The 16,997-nt window shown below is 42.8% G+C and overlaps 1 protein-coding gene across 2 annotated transcripts in view; it reads left to right on the top strand.

Annotated features, from left to right (window-relative positions):
* Positions 1-332: 332 nt before the first annotated feature.
* LUZP1 (leucine zipper protein 1) overlaps positions 333-16,997 on the top strand; it is a 95,712-nt gene continuing 79,047 nt past the window's right edge. For both annotated transcript variants that reach the window (XM_073665756.1, XM_073665755.1), the window contains exon 1: positions 333-597. The gene's annotated coding sequence lies outside the window, so the exon portion shown is untranslated. The remainder of the gene's footprint in view (positions 598-16,997) is intronic.

Genomic DNA, 16,997 nt, shown 5'->3' with positions numbered 1-16,997 from the left:
CACATCCCTATTCTACCACTAACAGGCGCCAAAAGTAAATGACTTCCAAATGTCACCTCAGCTTCTTGCTGACTGGCTCCCACCATGTTCTCCAGATAACACACCCCCGGGAAGTCTCCCTGTGCTCCTCTCACGCCGCCTGCTCCCGCGCTTTTACCTCACCCGGTCAGCCCTCCTTCTCCTCCCCAACCACCGCCGCCTTTCCCTGCAGCACCGCCGCTCGTGCCTGTCCTCACGGCTCGGGTTTCTCCCCCTTCCTCCCGCCCTCTCTCCCCGCGCCTCAGCTCATTTCCCTGTCTCCCGGTCTATCCCTTCCCCTGGGCGCCGCAGGGCTCCGCCTTCGCTGAGTAACACCGAGAGCTCGGCCCAGCCTCTCCTTATATGGCCGAGGACTGACGGCAGCAGTGTGGAGGCTGGTCTCCGGGAAGGGAAGCCCACCTTACATTGTTACTATCCCCTGCCTGGAATGTGATGTCTGTGCCCTGCACTGCAGGGAAGGGAAGAGAAGGGGGAGACTGAGGATCTGAGCAAAGGAAATCGCTTTTCTAAGGGACTTTACTCTCTCTGGGCTGGAGCTGCTGGGCGCTCCATGGCGAGGTAAGGAGCTGGGATCTAGAAGGGATCTGTACTGGATCGCATGGGGATCGCTCCAGGTTACTGGATGGATCGCTAAGTTCACTTTCTGTCCCAGCTGTAGTTATTGCTGGATCTCTTCAGCACAATGGCAGAGATCACTTTCTCAGCACAAGGCTTTATGAATGGTGAAGCCTTTGTGGTTGGTGTGCTGGAATGTGATGGATCGTGTGCTATGTGCAGAGGTTAGTGGGGGGGATGACTGCAGTAACCTCATCTGCAGTGGGGGAGATCAGGTGGCTGCTAGCAGCTGCCTGCACTGAGACCCCTGAGAGCTGGGACTCCTCATTCTGGATGGAGGAATTCTAGGCATTCAATGGTGAATATCTAACCAGGCCATTTAATTTAACCATTAACTAATTAACCGCTGTGAGCCTTTGCCGTTTATGATTTCCTCTCCCTGGAACAGGAGGAGTTAATCCCTAGAAGGGGCCTGGCCACCATTAAAAGACCATTATGAATTCCTTATGCCGGTTTTGGCAACCTTGAGGGCTCCGATTATAAAGTCACTTCCTTATTTATTTATTTTTTCCCATAATTTATTTTTTCTGGTGAGGTTAGATAGGAAGCGCAGTCGTGTATGGAAGCTACACGTAGCGTGTTTGTTTATGTGGCGGAATCGGCGCTGTGGTTGTTAGGATACATTTGCTGCAATAATCTGCATGCGCTCCTTGAATAATCTCTGCTCATTCTTGAACATTTCTTCCAGGCTCTGAAGGTGCGCACCGATACATTATGCTGCATCTAAGGCTTGAGTATCTGAACCATATTCCACTATCCTCCCCCCTAAGGATAGGCTTGTCTAGGGGTGACTGGCTATACAGTGAAACTTTGTAAAAAAAAAGTGTGGGGGGGGGAAATAAGCCTCTATAACCAGAGGCTGCATCAAGGTCATTTTCCGGTTCATCCCTGCAGTAAGATTCAGCAGAAAAATAAGTTGCAAGTAATGGGTATTCGTGTCCCTTTTAAAGGTCGTCCTAGTATCTCCATAGAAATCTGAATAATCAAATAATTATTGATGCTTTCAAATGTAATTTGGATATTAATCCAGAACATCAGCCTTAATCTCCTCGGCAGTGTAATGCTTACATGAATTCTGCCAGTGATTGCATTTTATCTGCAGGCCGAAGATAATGGGTCCCTATGATGCCGCAGAGAAAATGTGATGTATTAGGGATCGGAAAGGCTTGATTTTTATATAACGAGCACATGTCATCTATGAGAGGAAAACATGGCTGCTATTGACTCGTACACTACACCTGCAATTATAGGATATCGCGTTCTCTCCTGTCAAATTCTAATCACTCAGTTCTGCAAAAGCTGAGTGACATCCAATGTCCCCATTATATCTTCCACAAGTGACTTTTGCAGTCTTGTAAGTACATATGGCTATCCATTCAGCCATACAGGGATCTAGGACTATATAACTAGACAAGAAGTATGAGAAAGCTGGAGAAGAAATCTTTTGGGTACAATCACACACCTCTTTTTAATGTTGGAAAAAAAAATCAGGTGCTGATTTGTCGGCATTCTCTACCGAAATCTGAGTCTCGCCCTTAATGGTATGTACCCACGATAAGAAGCCGCTGTGGCCCCGACGCTGCAGAACAGCCGGACCACTTCTGCCCTCATTATGCAAATGAGCGGCGCAATTTATTTATTTATTTATTTATTTTTTCACGTGCGGACTTTCCTCATAGAGGTTAAGTCTATGGGAAAGGCCTCAAGAGAAATTGACATGCTGCGGATCTGAAAGACAGACCACATGTGAGATTCCGCGGGTGATCCACAGGAGCACAGAGTGGACATGGGATTTCTACAAATCCCATCCATTATGCTGTAACGTAACATCTGGACGCTGCGAGTTTGATGCTGCATAAATACGCAGCATCAAAGCTGCAGCAAATCCTGATTGTGGGCACATACCCTTATTATCTCCCACAGCTTTTCAGTTTGAGCTGCCATAGGTTTACAGGTATCTGTAGAACATGGAGCATGTGGAAACATGCTGCGGTTTCCGAGCTGAATCCACGTCCATGAATGATGTGTGGCTTATTGACCCGGTTTTCAAGTGAGCTATTGAAGAATCAACGCCTGTATAAATGGCAATTTAGCTCTTACTTTGAAGATAATGTGAGTTGGTTTGTGGACTTTTTCATGTGGAGCTCAGCATGGAATATAAAATCTGAGTTAAAGGGTTATTTCCAAAATCATACGTTTTCCCCTGTTTATAGGATATAGGAATTGTGCACACTCAACCTCATCTCCATTAAAGGGACTCGTGTCAGGACAGAATGACTGTTCACACCAAGTACAGGCGTTTGGTGCATTATGGAGTGGCTGAACATTTAACTACGCCTAACCACCTGCTTGTTTTCCAACTATCCACTCCTCTTCCACTTTGACAGCTCTAGTTTGATAGAGCCAAAGAAGGGCTGAGATAAATGGAAAACAAGTAGGTGGGAAGGTGCACTCAAATGTTTGGCCCCGCCATGATGCACCGAGTGCCTGTACTTGGTTTGAGCATTCATTCTGTGCTGACAATCCCTTTAAAGGAAAAGCTGCAGAAACCTGTTCTCGGGATCAGTGGAGGTAGGTCTCAGGGTTTGGAACCCCACTATCAGCAAGATCTCTCCTATGCCATTGATAAGGACTAAACTTGTGATGTTGGGAATATTGTGTAATAAGTTTTTGTTCAGCTTTTTTATGTGACTCAGTATCCAGTGTATGCCACTGTAATTTATCAGGAACATATTGTTTTACGGGCTTATTCACATGACCGTATTTTTGGTCTGAGTGCTGCCGTGGAAAAAGCTTGGACCAATGTTATTCAGTGGAGCAGTGCAGATGAGCGTTTTTTTATCAAATGTGTGTGTGAAAAGGATTTCAGCATGTGTCAGTTTCCTCAGTAAATCAGATCACTCACCCATTCAAGTCAATGGGTGCATGGTAAAAAAAAAAATGCCTCAGTATAGCATTGCAATTCTTTAACATAGGAATCCATAAAATCGTCTTGTAAGTGATCAATAGCTGCTGCTGTACAAAATGACTGCACATTAGTGACAAATGTGAAAAAAAAATCAGTTTTCAGGATGAAACTCTGAACGATCTTTTTTTTTTTAATACGCTCGTGTGAACCTTCCCTTATGAAAAGGAGAAACAAATGAGTTGCCACATTACAAATATGATGAATAGCAGTCATAAAACTCAATGAAGAGGCTGTTTGATACCAGTTTCATTTCTTCCTGTTATCCTTATTTCAATAATGATTGTTGGGAGAGGTCTTCAATAGGAGGCTATTGGGGGTCTAACACTTTGAAAAAACTGCTCAAACAGTGGCTGGAATTCAGCAATGTATGGGATGGGATGTACAGTACTGAATGGCCACTGCCTGATCTCATGTTGATGGCCTATCCGATGTATAGGTCAGCAATTGTTCTTGACAATTTTGCTGAAGCCACACATCTGTGCTTTATTATGGCTATATGTTGTATCTTTAATTTAAGATGGACATCTTATAGGGATTCTCTAGGCTGAAAAGTTTGGTGCTAAATCATAAATGCCAACACTGTCATGACAGATCTATATTAGCAGCTTAGTTTGAGAGGGTGGTCAATTATAACTTTGTGCAAATTAAAGCAAAAATTACAGCCAGGGGCAGAAGACCTTATTTAATTCTTTGAATAATATCAAGTCATTTATAATTCCACTTCTTGCATGTTGCAAAAAAAGGCCATCACTTGTAAAGCTGCTGGGTTTTCAGTGCACAATTTGAAACTTCTGTGCTGCGTCATCATTCCCCTACTTTGGACCTTTTTACAGGGGATTAGATGTTTTTCTCATTTATAGTGTTTTATGGTTGGTGGTGAGCCACTAAGTCTCTGGAGAATCCCAAATAAGAGCTGATTTTTACCTCTAGCTGCCAGTGAGAAGCGGGGCACACTTGTAAAGTTGCTCTTCTTTAAAACTCTGGAAAGTACCACGTGCTGTTCTAAAACTTTCATGCGGAAGCCTCATTCGCTCAGCAAAATTCTGGATCAATACGCATGTAATCTGACTTAAATATAGCAATACAGTTTTGTCAAAGCGAAAAACCAGGAAGTATAAAAAAAAACAAAGCAGCTTTATTTAAATCATGACAAAATTCAGCATAAAAAATGCATACAAATACGCAATGGAAAAACGCAAGTAATGTAAAGTTCTGAAATTCTGCAGCGTCAAAAATTCAGCAAATACTGATCGTGGCAACGTAGCCTTATGGTTTTTTTTGTTTTTTTTTTTACTATTTTGACCAACCACCTCTTTAAAATTTCTCATGAATCCTCCAAAGACAATTGATTGGCTGCTTTCTCGATCATAATAATAATGTAAACATTGAACAGGGCTACAATGCGCAGCTTCAATGTATAGCAGCCTCTAATAGGTATTGAAGATCAACTGTTAATCTCTTGATTGGCGCTACGTTCAATATGTTTACATCCGGCCACCTCTGGAACGTATAAGCTGGCATAAGTCCTCAATATTTTGTGATCAGACAACCCTTATAAGCTTGACGTTGGATAACATTGTAATTGGTATTCCACATGAGCAGCATGGATGCCCCCTGTGTCAGTATGTAAAGTCCAGAGAAACCTGAATATTAATTCCAGAGATTCTGGACACAACACTGCAGTCAAAATGCAATATGCTAATTGCAAGTGTGCTAATTAGGAATACTAGTATATCCCCGTCAACCATGATGGTTTATTTAAAGTTGGCTCTAAATAGTATTGCAGTCTTTTAAAACATGGACAGTTGATAAATGCTCTAAAGGTGTGGGTCCAAACACTGTTTTACACAGAAATCGACACCAGGACTTCGGTCTGCCATTTCTAAGTCATAAGTTTGGGAGCAGTGAGTACGTTATATCCCTCCCACTCTAATCCAGTCTTCTAGTCGAAGATGCAGTATTGTAATTGGTGTCTTCGTTGCAGTCCTGCCCACTGGTCAATGATTGACATCAAACACGGCACATTCACTCACCAAGTAGGACATCAAGAAATGGTGGACTGGATTACCAATGTGACCGTTCAGTGTTGCAGTTGTGAAATGAGTGACATGCGGCAAGGATCTAACTTATTTTCTCACAGCTATGCAAACCTCTGGTTTACAAAAGGATTTGTTTAAAAATTAATTTTCTCGTACTGAACTGTCTTGGCTTCAATGAATAGGCAAATTTCTCACCACTGCTTCTCTATGAAGTGACTTTCCCTTGCTGGGTGCAATATTTGTGTTTATGCCATACGTTATAGTTCTATGAATGTTTTACTAAATGGCTGCACCAATGTAAATGACACCACTGAAGCTGGCCACAGACGTGAGATGTTCGTCCACAGATAGTAGGCGGATAAAGCTGTATTTGGTGAGATCTCCACCTACTGTATCCTCACCTATCCCTTGTAGATTGAGCCCTCGCGGGCAGGGTCCTTTCTCCTCCTGGACCAGTCGCTGACTTGTATTATTCAAGATTATTGTAAGTGTATTTGCTATGTACACTCCTTTTCACATGTAAAGCACCATGGAATAAATGGCGCTATAGTAATCTCAAGTCTGTGTGTTGGTCATATAGTAATAATTTTTATTTATATAGCGCCAACATATTCCGCAGCACTTTACAATTAAGTAGGGACATATACAGACAATATAAACAATACAATGTCATATTTCAACAGTTACAGGAGGATTGAGGGCCCTGTTCGCAAGCTTACAATCTATATGAAGATATTACATTATCTAAAATCTTTAAAAGTGGTCATACTCCATTGAATATAGATTTCTTTGTTTGGGATGAAAAGTTTTGGGTATCCAAAATGCCTCGCTCTATTTCCTCCGATATCTGGCGTTGGAGGATGGAGACGAGTCACCCATACACATTAGATGGATAGCAGTTTCAACACAAATAAGATGATTCAACCGTTGTTTTGTCCAATATGTATGGTTACAAATACTAAGTTGAAAGTTCATCATTTTTCAGTTCAAGCAGGAGCCAAATCAGTGGCATGAGATCGGGCATGTTGAATTTCAGTATGTCCAATTTTTTGCTTCAAGGAAGAGAAGTCGCTGCTAGGGGTGTTTTGACAGTCTTCTTCCTTTTCTCCATTCCATGTGTATGGGAAGGTCAGGCGAAATAACTGACAGCTGAAGGAGTATTGGGCTGACCACCATGTAAGATGGATTGCCATTTTTTATTTTTCCATTTATTTGGCCTCATCTGTGACTGGCAAGTCACAGGCTGATTTATATGGCAGCTACAGCAGATGTCTGACCCTTCCCTTTCAGCTTAAGGGTAATACAGATTTTGTAGGGTATATATGGTCCATATTGGCTTTTATATGTTGAGCTACAGTGAATGACTGTCTTTATATTGCGTGCACACAGATTCACGCACACACACGACTGATATAGTTAGGTATTCCACCTTTGTATACACACCCTGTGCCTTCAATAAAAAATGTGTATGTTTTAGGGTGTAACCATCATTGACTCAGGGGATGCAATGCAATTGCTACGGAGTTTATTTGCTTCACTTGTTCTATTTCTTTTGTTTAGTTCATCAAACTTTCTTTATTTGGTGATTATAACATACGGTAAAAATTATTACATAAAAGACCATAAGTGATGATGCTCAGCTAAGTCAAAGGGGAAAGAGGGCTTTCAAAGACAGCAAGCTGGATCCCATGAAAATTAGAGGACTGCCTGTAAATTGCACACTTAATTAAATAGGATTCTTAAATTTGATGAGGCTGGAGTGCTTATTTTAAAAATTTGTGTCATAATAACTATATAATCCTGATCTTAAATGACTGAATACACTTGGACTTGTAAGCTTTCTCAATTTCCATCTACCCAGCCTTCCCGACAGCTGCAGCTTATACAGAGCTGTGGGAGAGCTCAGTAGCAGGAGATGCTAAAAGCTTGTCAATCAGGCTAGTTGGGGAGAGATTTAATTTTAAACATAAATATTTTATACAGCTCTTCCTGATTTTATATATATATGTGTGTGTGTGTGTGTGTGTATGTATATATATATATATATATATATATATATATAATATTATATAAAAAAAATTTTTGAGTTAAAGTAGGCCAAACACCCATGTTATAATCTGAAATTATTGCCCTTACTTTTTTTTTTTAGTGTGGATCTGTCCCCAGATTTCGCAATGCAAACTGCATACATTATTAAATGGATCTCTAAGAAATGATGACGCTGGTGCGTGTGTTGAAAATCCATGACTGTGTAATTCTGATATTAAAGTGAGAAGTCTAAATGAAATACATCAGATAATGTGTGCAGTTTGTAACGTGAAATGTGCTGACAGTTGTGTTTTTGTTTTTTTATTACAATGTTTTTTTTTCAGCAGATGGTAAGTGGACTTCTAATATAGTACCTCTTAGTGGTGGTGCTTCAGAAGACTGACGCGGTGTGCCCTACATAACCCCAATGCCCATTGGGACAAATTTCATTCACGTGCTGAAAAAAAAAAAAAAATTTTTAGGCCAATAGTGAGAGCTATATTATATAGCAACTGATTACAATAGTATGCAGTAATGTGTACCCCCAAATAGTAGAAATTAAAACTTAAACCCGTTCCACAAAAAAAAAAGTCCTAATGCAGCTACATTACCTAAGGAACAAAAAAGGCCTCTCACTCAGCCAAACAGTTTTACTTCTTTGCACTGATGAGGGGCATACACCCTGAGGGTATGTGCACACGATCAGTAATCGCTGCGGATTGGTCGCAGCGCATTTGCGCTGCATGCAAACCGCAGCGGCCAGATGTTACAGCATAGTGGATGTGATTTGTAGAAATCCCTTGCCCAATATGCGTCTGCGGCACACCCGCGGGACCTAACATGTGGCGCGTCTTTCCAGACCGCAGCATGTCAATTTCTCCGGTGGGTCCGCATGCGGGCTTTCCCCATAGACCTAACCTCCTATGAGGAAAGTCTGCATGTGTGGAAAAATTAAAAATGGTAACACTCATTAGCATATTGAGCGGAAGCCGCCGCCGGCTTCTCCACAGCGTCGGGGAAGCAGCAGGCTCCGGATGGTAGAAACGTAGCCTAAGACACTTGGCTGCAAATTTAGCTTCAGGTTTTGGCTTCCTATAGTACAGTTTTCCCCAACTCCAGTCCTCAAGGCCCACCACCAGGTCATGTTTTCAGGATTTCCTTAGTATTACCCAGGTGATAATTCCATCACATGCACAGGCAATAATTCCATCACCTGTGCAATACTAAGGAAATCCTGAAAACATGATCTGTTGGTGGGCCTTGAGGACTGGAGTTGGGGAACACTGCTATAGTACATTGATAAGAATATCTACTTCCAATAGGTAACACTAGAGTTTCTGTCCTCTTCCTCTCTGAAGTGGCTATTTGCATATTAATAATTATTTTCCTTTTTATTAGTTCTTGGGTAGCTGCATCCTAAGAGTTTTTGGGCTCTTTAGATGCAAAACCCAAAAATATTAAAATGTTAAATAAAAACTATACAGTGACCAGTAGAATAATGTTAATGGGGTTTGCAAAGAATAACTTTTCAATTTACTTGATATTAAAAAAGCCACTCTTCTGAAGAGCAGAATTTATATGTGTGTATACATTTTTAAGGTCTTTGTTTTATTTTATTGCTTATGAGAAAGGTAAAGCAGGCAAAAAAAAAAAAAAAAATCAGTGCAGTGCTTACAGGCTCTTTTCTATAGAACTTGTAAGTGCTTCTCTGGCGCTAGCCAGATCCAGACTGCTTCACTGTCCCTGCGCTCCTGATGCCACAATTTTTAGGTTAGTGGCACAGCCATGCTGCTGATCTAAATGATCAAGAAGGAGCACAGTGCTCTCTCGGCATGCATGAAGCCAGGAGGCGAGGGAGTAGTGCGCTTCTGCTGAAAAAAGATGATGCAACCCTTTAAGGTTTAAGACATGTTGTTTTGCAGGGTTAAGGCAGGTTTCAGACTGGAGCTGGGATATGTTTAAAGGAAAAACTCAAATGTACAGCATTGCCTATAGGTTCTCTCCTGCGGCAGAGAGGAAGTTATGTATTTTTGGGGTGGGGGAGGGAGCAATATTAAGCATTTAATTTTCACATTAAGAAAGTGCATGAAGACTTCTAATCTTGTCAAACTGGTTCCCACAATGACAGGAAAGGTTAGTTTCTTACTGCACGAACATGATTGCTGGATTATTACTCATGACACTTTTTAAAGTCTGATTTGTCCTAGATGTTGATTGTAAATGAAAAGGGTGGAAAAAATTATTAGGGATTAAAAGGTGAACCTTGCGCCTTGGGCAGTTAGCTCTATCGTGATTACGTCTGAGTAGTAGAAAATACATCTAGAGGCCTCCTAGGAATTTGCTTGCACTTCTGGTTCCACTCCACCTAGTAAACGTCATTTGTGCACCAATCTTCATTCTTAGATCATCAAGTGTTACTAACAAAATTGCCAAGTATTTTATTTTCCCCACATCTTACGAATTCCTATTAAGTTGCACAGATATTTATACTCTTTAATGAGTAATTACAGTGGAAAATTCAGCTTTACAGCAGTTTTCCTATAAGATGTCAGAGAGGTCAAGTCACTGTTACTGTCATAGGCTGACTGCAAGCCGTAAAACCTGGTGATTGAAGCAATAAGTTATAGAAAGTCCTTATCTTGTCACCATTGTCAACGGAACAAAGTCCTCTCCATGAATAATAAAAGCCATCCTGGAGTATTAATTGCAAGCAGTACAGTACTAGTTCATCTGATGAGAAATAGAAATTGTTAGGTCCATGCACTGGTTATTTATAGTTTGTTACTGATTACTGCGCATTCTACCCTTATTAAATATAAAATATACGCTCTCACACATCATAGTCTTGCTGCATACATACTGGAGGTTAATAAGGATGATATCTAGTCAGCTGAATCTCTTCAGGAAAGAAAAAATCCCATCGGTTTTAATACGTTTAGCTCTTGAATTGAAAACCCACACTAATGTGAACAAGCAAGGATTTCTTAGTGTGTCTGTCACAAACTGCAAGCAGTATTAAATAGATATTAGACTTGATGAGGCTGATGTATTTACTTTAAAGATCAATGTCAGAATGGCTACATAACTCAGTCTCCTCCCACTTAGCCTGATTGACAACTCTGTGTACTTCCTCCATGCTGCTGAGATCAAATTCATTAAAAGTGCTGGCGTCTCTTATGCCAGAAATGCTACTCCCTAACGGAGTAGCATTTCTGGCGAGGCGCATGCCACTGAAAAGATGAGCCAAATGAATGAATTCCGTTCATTGTACTGCATTGTGCCATTCATTAAGACTGTTGTGCGCAACGCCGACCTTCATGAATTGGCCACGGGGACCCGCCGTCGCCAGCGGACACTTCCAACTGGATGTGTGTCCCCCGTGGCAGAATGGGAGATATATACCAGGATAAGGGACATACAGCAGAATTGGGGATATATACCAGGATAAGGAACATGAGGAATGAAGAGCAGAAAGCCATGGCTATGTGCTGTGATGCATATGAGAGACATAATAGCAGCTAGTCTCCTTTCACCAGCTCAGAGACAATTGTAAGCTATGAGCACAAGCCTACAGATGGGAAAACTGGTGACAATGCAGGAAACAAGTCATATTATGGCCAAAATCTGTGTCAATCCTCTTGCAGATATATGACCGCTTATTCAGAAAAGTTACTTGAGAGCACAGTTACCCCTAAAGTCTCTAAATAGCTGACGCAGCAATTAAAACACTAAGGCCCAGATTCCTCAAAGTGATAAGGCCAGAATTTTGGAGAAAATTACTTTGAAAATTCGCAAAATTCATGCCGGTTTTGTCCATTTTCACCAAAATGAGTGGAGTTGGGGTAGGACAGGGGCTCGTCTAATATATGACATGCTCTTCTAATTAAGTAAGGAAAGCCACAGCTAATCTTCCCCCAGTCCCTGACTAGAGTAAGATTTGTGGTGAGGTGCAAGCCACTTTTTAGATGCTCCTGGAGCCTCTGACTCCAGCACGCCCCCTCCACAAGATCGACGGGAACAACGCCGGTCTGGATGAATCTGGGCTAATAGTTGCAATTGTTATAGAGGTTTTAACACCTATAAAGACTGTGCTTATTTGATGCTGTCAATTTGGGCTGAAATACTCCCTTAATTATGTAAGCCTTTTACACATGTTTTATGTATGTTTTTTTCTTGTTTGTGCACATCGTAGGATCCAGATAGCCATTGTTTATGCTAGAACTAATACTTTTCTAGATATGACATTTCCTGATCCTAGAAGTATAACATTTGACTGACTCCTTTTAGCATCGGTCAGACTTATTTAGGAGTAGTCCGAAAATATCTTATGTCCACTAGCTAATGTACTAGAAATAACTTCTATCGTGTTCTCTGGAAGTGCAATAAGCTTTGGCTTGATCTTTTTTTTTTCCTTAACGCTGTTTTACCTAAGAAAGTCAACCAGTTTCTTAACTATATAAAGGAAAATTTTAAGTTTCTAACCCCCTTTGCTGCTGGCCATGAGCTGCAATGTTGTCCTTCACATCTTTAGGTCAGAGAGCAGCTTTTTAGCATCCATTTTTATTTCTGTTTTCATTTGTGAAATCTGCATTGCCTACTGCAGTGTTCCGTTTCTTGCTGAGTTGTATTTTCTTGCTATGTGTTTTTTTTTTTTCTTCTTTTTCTCTTCACTGCAGTAATCATCTAGACTTTGTCTTTTGCATTAATTATGATCCCAGGGCTCAAGTTCACAAGGTAGCTGAGAGATCAAGCAGTATTTTATGTTAGGTTTCACTGACATTGGAAAATGATTTGGGCAAATCAGCATTGATGCTATTTGGGCTAATAAATCTAACCTCTGTATATTATAACTCGATTGGGGTCAATTTGTATCTGACATCACTACAGGGTGATGATATGGGTTATGTTTAAAGAGGACATGTCACCAGGTCAAAAGTGGTCAGATGTTGCTCTCATTTTAATGTGTGTGTGCCAATTCTTTACAGCTAAAAAAAAAATGAAAATGAAATCTTCAGCACAAATTAATAATAAAAGTGTGTGTGTGGGTGGGGGGGAGCACAAAATCTGACCAGGTGCAGCCTGATAACAAGTCATCTTATAAGAAGACCTGTCACCAGGTCAAAAGTGGCTAGTTTTTACTCTTGTCTTATTCCTGCTGGTCAGTAGCGTAGGTACCGGTGGGGCAGAGGGCACGGTCGCCCCGGGCCCCGCGCTCTGAGGGGGCCCGGCCGGAGCTACGCTATTGTAACTGTAACGGCATGCCACTACAGTTACACTCCGGGCAGAGCAGGGAGACCCGATATCCCTGCACTGCCAGGCGGCTGCTATGGGGCCCTTGAGCAGGAGGGGGGGCCCCTGGTGCCAGCAACGCCCCACCCCCTACGCACATAACCGCATCCGCAAGCTCAGTGATGGGAGCGGGAGCGACGCTCCCTCTCCCATCAGTCCCCATAGCGTCCGCTGTGTCTGATATCACTGACGTCATCACTTGGCGCCCAGCCCGCTGTGCTGAAGATTTGTGCGGGTCGGGCGCCCGGAGCAGCGGGAGAACGAGGAGGAGCAAGAGGTGAGTATTGTGCTTATTTATTTATATTTTCTTATTGGGGAGGGGGGGATTATGCTACAGACTGCCTATGGGAGGTGGGGGGGATTATACTACAGACTGCCTATGGGAGGTGTGGGGGGGGGGGAGATTATGCTACAGACTGCCTGGGGGGTGGGGGGCATGGGATTGTGCTACAGACTCTGCCTAAGGGGGGTGAGGGGATTGTGCTACAGACTCTGCCTATGGGGGGGTGAGGGGATTGTGCTACAGACTCTGCCTATGGGGGGGTGAGGGGATTGTGCTACAGACTCTGCCTATGGGGGGGTGAGGGGATTGTGCTACAGACTCTGCCTATGGGGGGGTGAGGGGATTGTGCTACAGACTCTGCCTATGGGGGGGTGAGGGGATTGTGCTACAGACTCTGCCTATGGGGGGTGAGGGGATTGTGCTACAGAATCTGCCTATGGGGGGGTGAGGGGATTGTGCTACAGAATCTGCCTATGGGGGGGTGAGGGGATTGTGCTACAGACTCTGCCTATGGGGGGGTGAGGGGATTGTGCTACAGACTCTGCCTATGGGGGGGTGAGGGGATTGTGCTACAGACTCTGCCTATGGGGGGGTGAGGGGATTGTGCTACAGACTCTGCCTATGGGGGGTGAGGGGATTGTGCTACAGACTCTGCCTATGGGGGGGTGAAGGGATTGTGCTACAGACTCTGCCTATGGGGGGGTGAGGGGATTGTGCTACAGACTCTGCCTATGGGGGTGAGGGGATTGTGCTACAGACTCTGCCTATGGGGGGGTGAGGGGATTGTGCTACAGACTCTGCCTATGGGGGGGTGAGGGGATTGTGCTACAGACTCTGCCTATGGGGGGGTGAGGGGATTGTGCTACAGACTCTGCCTATGGGGGGGTGAGGGGATTGTGCTACAGACTCTGCCTATGGGGGGGTGAGGGGATTGTGCTACAGACTCTGCCTATGGGGGGTGAGGGGATTGTGCTACAGACTCTGCCTATGGGGGGGTGAAGGGATTGTGCTACAGACTCTGCCTATGGGAGGGTGAGGGGATTGTGCTACAGACTCTGCCTATGGGGGGGTGAAGGGATTGTGCTACAGACTCTGCCTATGGGAGGGTGAGGGGATTGTGCTACAGACTCTGCCTGTGGGGAGTGCATTATACTATATTGAGGACTATCTGGTGCATTATACTATATGGAGGCTATTTATACAGTGTGGGGATTACAGTTAGGGTCATACAGTGTGGGAGATTATGTGGGGTCTTTGTATAGTGTAGGGGCCATCATACTGTGTTGGAGACATCAGTTTGCGGGCTACTAAGGGGTCAGTATACTGTGTGTGGGGGGGTAATATACAGTGAGGGGGCATTATTCTGTGTATAGGAGAGCATAATACTGTGTAGAGAGGGGCTGTACATGGGGGGGGAGACTCAGGACATTATTAAGTGTTAAGTGGGCACTTATACTTATAGGGGAACTCAGGTTATTGTGACTGTCAAAGTGGCACACAGAGGGCATTATTACTTTGTAGGGGGCAAAATGTGGGCACTGTTTTCTAGGGCACTTGCACTGCTTTCTCCCAGGGCTGTGGAGTCTGTATAAAATGGACTGACTCATAAAATATATAATAATAGAATTGGGTACAGTAGTACAATGCAGTTTGTGGGGGAATATTTTTTCATAAGAATTTGGGAAAGTTATGAAATGTCCTATAAATGTCTGTTCTGTTCCTGATTTAGGCTTTTAGTTGAGATTTATCTGCGTTGCACTTTATGTTCATGCTCAGCACAGAGGCAGTGTTGTGGAGTTGGAGGAATAGGATCCTACTTCTGCACCTTTTTATATAGGAGTGCCGTACTTCATACCTATATTCGGTTTGTTGAACACTCATATTATAGCTTGTCTAAGTGGTGCATGTCTTTGACAATCAGATGGCCCAGACAGTGTTTTTTTTGCCAATGGAAGTAAACATTAAAGGGAATCTGTCACCACTTTGGAGTTATCAGACCTCTACTATGGGCATATAGGGTATAGAAAAGTAAATGTATACATACCTGTATGGCCCATGGTAGAGGTCTGAATGCAGAGAAATGTAGTTTTATCTTCTTGGTTTTACCCAGGCTTGGCGTCCCCCAGACGCTAAGCTATCCCCGCCCATCTGCTTATTATTCCACCAAATCCCTGCCTATGTCCACGTTTACCATATTTTCGCCCCTCCCCGCATGTCACAGATCCCTGTGACGTGCGCTTTTTTCCCTCACCCCCCTGCGCATGCGCAAAGCGCGGGTCACAGGGAGAGCGCTTTGTTTCCTCCCGGGCCCGTCTGGCTGAGCACAGTGCCGCAGCTATATATATATTTTATTTCTATTTTGGAAATTCATTGTATACTAACTTTCAGTTAGGTCCTGTAATGACGTGGTGACCTGCAGAGAATTACATGCCCTTATATTCTCAAAAAGGGTCACCATCTCGATCAGCAGAACTGCCTATAAGATGCAGTTGCATGGACTGGTCCACAGAGAGGCGAAGTGGGTGTCCAGAAGTTCATATCGAACATAATGATGATGACTGCACAGTGCCTGTCACTTAGAGCTAATGTAGGATATCATAGATCATCCTCCAGACTATATTCTTATAATTATTAGCTTATTAGAAGAATATATAGGGAAGAACAATAACACTGTTCTCCCAATATGCTGATATGTTACGATCTATAGCTGGTCATGTGATGCTGTACCGATGCAATATGGGACTTATAGCCTAGTATAGAGGAATAAAATGCAGGATGAACACTAAGAATCAAGATTGTCGCTGAACCACATGGATGTACAGATACTGGAAAGAAGTGAAGTGCAGACTGTGACAATCAGGTGGAGGGTGCACTTACAGTTTTTTTTTGTTTTTTTTTGGGGGGGGGGGGGTTCTGTAAGTAGTCTTGGGACAGCTGGGTGACCTGGAAACGGTAATAGCAGACATATCGGTTGTTACCCAGTTCTTCTACAAATCAAGATAGTTGTGTAGGACGACCCTTTTTTTCCTTCTTTCTCTCCATTACAGTCAATGACTATTATACATGTTTACTACTTTCTTACCAGAACTATGATGGATCCATTTTCCAATGAATTCTGATGGATTTAATGATGTAATATGGTCAATTTGTGTCTTTGACAGCAGATTATATTGTCTGGCCCTTACAAACATTAGAACCCAGGCGGAGGAGGAAAATGGCAATGTGTCCAGCCTTGGTTTTCTTCTCCTAGGCTTTTGTAAAGGTGTAGTAATGATGTTATGTGCAAGGAATGTGCTATTTACAGTACCTGTGAAGGTGAAGATTCACTGGTGGTTACCAGATGGCATACTAAGCAATACACAGCTACAGACAAACCAGAAGATTCTTGTGGTTCGTAAAACAGTGAAATTCCCCCCCAGGCAGGTACTGTTTGTTTCTTTAGTTGACTCGAAGGAATGTCTCAATTATTTGAGTTGAAAGCAAGTCGTTTAAGAATTATGTTTTGGGTGTCTCACACAGAATGTCTTGCCGCCGTTCATTTAAAGGAAGATATGCAATAAGTACTTCGACTTCTATTTGGAGGCGTTGCTGCGATCGTAGACGGTTGCATTCCTTTCTGACACCAACTGTATGTTATAAAACTCATTCTCCATCAATCTCTCAATATTTCTTTAGAACATTTCTTCCCATGATATAAACGTGTTACAAATTAAGAAAATCTGCTTTGCTACATTTC

The sequence above is a fragment of the Phyllobates terribilis genome, unplaced genomic scaffold, assembly GCF_046119375.1.
Source record: "Phyllobates terribilis strain yellow unplaced genomic scaffold, ASM4611937v1 Scaffold_2__4_contigs__length_985480577, whole genome shotgun sequence".
Lineage (NCBI taxonomy): Eukaryota > Metazoa > Chordata > Amphibia > Anura > Dendrobatidae > Phyllobates > Phyllobates terribilis.
This window is presented reverse-complemented; position numbering and strand designations above follow the sequence as displayed.